Source organism: Psammomys obesus, unplaced genomic scaffold, assembly GCF_907164565.1.
Source record: "Psammomys obesus unplaced genomic scaffold, mPsaObe1.curated_primary_1811, whole genome shotgun sequence".
NCBI classification, from domain to species: Eukaryota; Metazoa; Chordata; class Mammalia; order Rodentia; family Muridae; genus Psammomys; species Psammomys obesus.
Genome location: NW_026596079.1, coordinates 36,430,034 through 36,436,304, shown reverse-complemented (window position 1 = coordinate 36,436,304; position 6,271 = coordinate 36,430,034).

Below are 6,271 nucleotides of genomic sequence, written 5' to 3'. Positions count from 1 at the left end.
GTTTGTAGCAGCTTTATTTGTAATAGCCAGAAGCTGGAAACAACCCAGATGCCCCTCAACTGAAGAATGGATGCAGAAACTGTGGTACATCTATACAATGGAGTATTACTCAGCAATGAAAAATAAGGAAATCATGAAATTTGCAGGTAAATGGTGGGACCTGGAAAGGATCATCCTGAGTGAGTTGACCCAGAAGCAAAAAGACACTCACGGTATATACTCACTCATATAAACATACAATATAGAATAAACCCACTAAAAGCTGTACATCTAAACAAACTAAGCAAAAGAGAGGACCCTAACTAAAATGTTCAATCCCCATCCTGAAAGGCAAAGAGGATGGACATCAGAAGAAAAAGAAAATAGGAAACAACCTCGGAACCCGCTACAGAGGGCCTCTGAAAGCCAGAAGAAAACAGGAAACAACCTTGAAACCTGCCACAGAGGGCCTCTGAAAGCTTCTGCAGTATAGACTGTCAAAGCAGATGCTGAGCCTGATGGCCAACTGATGGGCAGAGTGAATGGAATTTTATGTAAGAAGTGGGAAATAGTAAGAGCTGGAGGGAACGGGAACTCCACAAGCAGAGCAACAGAACAAGATAAATTGAACACAGGGAACTTCCCAGAGACTCATACTCCAACCAAGGACTATTCGTGGAGATGACCTGGAACCCCTGCACAGGTGTAGCCCATGGCAGTTCAGCGTCCAAGTGGGTTCCATAGTAATGGGAAGAGGGACTGCCTCTGACATAATCTGATTGGCCTGCTCGTTGATCACTTCCCCCTGAGGGGGGAGCAGCCTTACCAGGCCACAGTAGAGGACAATGCAGCCACTTTTGATGAGAACTGATAGACTAAGATCAGAAAGAAGAGGAGAACCTCCCCTATCAGTGGACTTGGGGAGTGGCATGCATGCAGAAAGGGGAGGGAGGGTGGGATGGGCAGGGGAGGAGGGAGGGGCTTATGGGGGGATACAAAATGAATGAAGTGTAATTAATAAAAAAAAAATGAAAAGAGCTAAAAAAAAAAGAATGCTAAGTGTTTCTCAGCTGAATTATTTCTGTTGAGAGATCAAGAACCCAGTAACAGTTCATTTCCAAAGTCAGCTCCTCTATAACAATTCTTCATTCAAAATCTGCTGCTTGAGGTGTACAAACAAGTACCATGAATTATATAGTCGTTCTTAGTGTCATTATTACTCAGGATAGTATAGAACACAAAGTTGAACACTAAACTGGGTAAGCGGAAAAGCCCCTGTTGTAGAGTAAAGAGTCTTCATCACTTTTCTAGAAACATTTAACTCACCTAAATTTGGCTTACTGAAGACAGAGAGGTGCTGGCTTTTGAAAAGTTGTGATTTGTTTTGGAAACAAATGCGAAGATATTTTTCCTAACTGTAAGACCTAAGTGAATCTTTAAAAAAAAATAATTCCCCTCCCTACAGTATGTTTCTTTAAATTATGTTTTAAATTCTCTATGGAACTTTCCTTATAAATGAATCAAATATGTAAAATCTAGCATAGTGTGTCTGTGTGCATGTAATTATAAGTTGGAAATTGACATGGCATTCACATTAAACTTCTTACCTTCTGATGGTTGCTGTGATTGGGAATTCTGGCATTTCTATGGATGTCATTTCCATATTAAAAAAAATCAAACAACAAACAGAAAAAAAAAAAAAAAAAAACCCTGTGTATAAATAACCTCTTTCCAGAAAATAGCAGATAGTAGTAAGAGCACTTGTGCAATCACGAGGACCGGACTTTGTGTCACGGTACCCAGGTAACAAGCCAGGCATCCTGTACATACCTGTAACCACATCTGCGGAAGGCTGAGGCGACAGGATTGCTCAGGCTTGCCAACTTGCAGCCTAGCTGAGAAGGTATACATTCCAAATTCAGGAAATGGTCCTTCTCCAAAAAAAAAAAAAAAAAAAAAAAGGAGGAAGAATGAAAGAGGACATCTTCTCTATCCTCCACACACAAACACCGGCAATAAACTTAGACAGATACATGAGCACACACACACAAACACACACGGGAATCTTAAAAATAATAAAAAAAAAATGGCAGGTAACATTTCAGCTTGGTCTGTGCAGTATTTGTATCATTTTCCAAGGCTAGCAGTTGCAAAATCTGCATAGCTAAGGATCAAATTTTGTGAAATAAGTATGGCAAAATGAGCACTATTGCCTTCATTACTATTTTTATTCTAACACTCTATTGTCAATATAACAACAAGCAATAATAGCCAATTCTCTGTGCATTATTACTTGTTGTATTCAGCTGATTCTTGCAATTACCCTAAATGAAAGATAAGGTTTTTCTCATTTGTATCTCCACTTCCAGAAGAAGAAAATGTCTGTCAGAAGGCTTAAGCAATTTAACTAGTGTGACACAGTTCTTAAATAATATCCTCTGGACTGAACTGTACCATAGGGTCACAATAAAGGTAAAGAAAAGAACTTCATCATTTTAGGGACCAGAATCATCTCTTTTAAGGTCACTACTTCTTCAAAGGAAAGAATAACAATCAGGTAGTACCTAAGGAATTCTGGGAGAGGATATCTGTTCCCACATCTGTTGGCCTGGCTGCATTGTAATCTTAATCCAGGCATAACTGCTCCCTTCCTTCACTTATACTGGCTTGTAAAGGGGGATTGGAAATGGCTTGTTCATCTTCCATTTGCTTTTCCAGTAATCAGTTCATCTTAAAGGTGAAGCCTAAAAGTCTGGGAAGTAGTAAGAACCTTTGGAAAGAGGCGTTAACATGAAATGGTCTTTCTAATTTAGCAGTGGTGTACACTTCAACTGAGAAGAAGTTCTGGGAAGGCAGAACTTCAGGACCCACCCTAGTGCTCAGTGATGTCCTGCCCTATGAGCTCCACTAAGGTCGAGTAAATAAAACTTAGAAACGCAGCCAGGTGTAAAAGAATTTGCCATGGAAGAATTAGCAGAAACAGACCTTGAAGCATAAACATAAGAGAACGAAAAGCTGGCCATTGACCAATAGAAGCCCTGCTGTGTGTGCACAGAAGCTATGAAGGAACAACACAGATTCTTCTCCATTATTCACTGCTGGATTCTGCTGAGACAGGATTCACTGACCATGGAGATCAACAGCTTTTCAGCCAGGATAGCCCTGTGATCCTTCTGTCTCTTCTACCCTCCCTACCCCCAACACTAGGTGTACGCATGCACAGCCTCAGTCAGCATTAGTTTTTAATAACTGATTGCTGAGGATCCAAAGTCAGGTCTTCATGCTTTGCACAGCAAATGTTCTTACCTGTGGCATGATCGCCAGTCATTAAGACAAGACAAAACAAAAAACAGGGAAACAACAACAAAAAACAAACAACACCAACTTAATACTTTTTAAAAATTTGTAATCGGGTCCTGTATAATCTATTCTGGCCTTGAACGCTCTCTGTAGCTGAGAATGACCTTGCAGTCCTGGTCTTCTTGCCTCAATCTCCCAGTGCTAGGATTGCATCGTGTGGCATCATAAGTGGGCTCTGCAGTGCTGGGGTGGCTGGGCTACATCAGAATTAGAAATAATAATAATGCTCAATTCTTCCTTCTTGGGAGCATCAAACTGCTGTGCAGTGTGACGGGAGATTGTAAGCGATGGGCAGTGACTTGGTGTCTCTTTGTTACAGACAAGAAAGACAGCACATTTTGAAAGGAGAATGGCCTATGCGGCTTCACTACAGCAGTAATTACAGGTTAGTTAAGGAAAAGGGGCTCAGTTGTTTTACCTCCTTTTTGCTTTTAGGCTTACAAAAAGAACCTTGGTAAATCTATGTATTATACCTAAATAATAGTGTCTCTGTGTGTGACATAAAACTGAATCAATGAAGGAAAATGTAGCAAAGTGGTTGATTGGCTCTTGATGAAGTTTGAATAGCTTTGGATTATATCGCATCCATTTCTGCAGAGTGACGCCTCTTAAAATGTCTCCTTTTTCATAGAACACTGGGTGCTTCCTTTTCAGTTTCACTTCTAGCAAATTCTGTCCTCTTTTCTTTTCTTTCTTAATCCTTTTTTATCCTTTTTAAAATAAGGACAAGGAGCCAGCGTGTGATTCATCTTATTCTCACCTTCCGTGAATCATGCTGGGATTTGTTAAGTGTCCTTCACCACCTAATACAGGCTCGGTGACCTCAGAGGCCCTGCAGGCTGAGGCCAAACCCGATTACCAACTGGCAATGTGCTTCGGAATCTTGACAGTTCTGCCTGTGAGCCCTGAGGCTGCCATTCACTTGTTTTAAAACGAATGTGCTTTTAGGTCTGCACAATTCAGATGTGCATACTGTTGATTCTGATTGTTCAACCCTCAGGTATTTAGTTACTTGAATACAAACCCCAGCTAGCCTTCTTTTGTAAAAATTTTGTAAAAATGCTATAAGTTTTAAGGCAGAAAATGAAACATATTTATGTAACCATATTTGTATTATATAGATTATGTAGAACATTTACTAGAAAATAGTCTAGATAATATCACAATCCAAATTAATTTAATGATGTTTTGGGGATGTGCTAATCTCCCTCATTGTCTTTCAAAAGAAAAAAGGTCTCTGGGTTTTTATTTTTATTTTTTCCCCATGATAGTTGGAAAGCTAAAGAAACTCCAGGACTGACTAGCCTGAGGGTTTGACCCCATCTGTGAGGCTATTTTTGCAGTGGAATAGACTGCTGCTGTGTTCTTAAAGTAAGAGTTGTCCCTTTCCTGTTGCTCTGTCTGTTAGACCCATCACCACAATAGGCCTATCTATGTCCGTGCTTCTGTGTGATAAACACAGTTTCTGGAGGGAGAACCAGATGCCCAGTGTCCTCCGCTACCTTACATTGATAGTGACTGGGTCTACAAGAAAGCTCCAACTCTCCATGAACGTGACTAAATGAGTGTGTTTGCAGTTTACTTCATTAAACTTCCTCTACAGACACCAGAAGCTAGTCAGTTGATCAGAATCACTTCTCAAGGTATTGTCTCACTTTATCATTCATATTTACCAGTCTTGACTAGCACATTAGCACTGACTAAAGTATTGACTTGATTCATTTACTAATCTCTATCCTGTTTATTTCAAGTTTTTTCTTATGTTTCTGAAGCTCTTTAACTGCTCTGAGCAATTCAATAAAAATACAAAAATGCACCATAATGTTGTGCTAGTGGGTGACAAAAACAGTCATTTTAGGCAAATTTTGAGTCACATTGTCACATTTCCAGATATCCCAATTTAATACAACAGGTTCAGCACTAGAAATTATCTTTCACTCTAAAAAAAAAATACTTCTCTAAAAAGACAGCATAGAAAGCTTAAGAAGTTTAACAGTGAAATGAAATAAGCAAGAACCAGTATGTGTTAGACTAAAAACCACTTGGAAGATAAACATTAGCAAAGAAAATTGGATAATACACAAGGTATGAAAGACACAGATTTTAAAAGATGTTCTGGAAAACAGGTTAGAAAATGGAGTTCATAACCTGTGCAAAGATTCAGAAAAAGTCTGTATCAGGGATGGTAAATGACAATCCATCGGCCCAATTTATTTAAATGACTGTTTTAAGAATACAAATGAAGTATTTTTATAACCCAAGAACACATACTTACGCATTTTCTTGGGTTGCTTTCATGTGACAATGGTTGAGGTATACAATAAAAAAAGTGTGATATCTGAGTGCATAAATCTTTGCAGAGACCTTATCTAAATTAGGGAATGGAATGCATCATGATTGATCTGGAGACATGCAGGAATGGAAAGAGAGATTAGGTGAAGATATAGATGCTGCTGCTTGTGACACTTTCCATCTCTCACCTTCTTACATTGTAGATGAGTAGGTACCCAGTCAGGACTAAACGATTGAGAGTCATATTGAGCTGAAGAAAGAAAAAACACCTTTTGGTTTCAGAATTCAAAGAGAAAAAGAGAAAAAAATTAAATATGTTTTGTTTCTGTTCTTTAGAAGCAACCACTTTCTTATCAATAATGCCCCATCTCTGTTTTAAAAAGTCATTTATTCCTTGTGTTGCTCAATTGCTCAAACTGAAATACTCCACATAAGCCTTAAATGAAACTTCTAATTATAATTCAGAAAGACCAAATAATCTAGAACTCATTACTATTTATCTTAGTTCTTCCTTTGATTCCTTTATTGAATATTCACACTTTATGAAAAACTTGTCTCTCTCCTTAATGGCCAGCAGAATTCATCTGGAGTATACCCACTCAGTGTAATTACTGGATCATATTTCATGAACTTATGGACT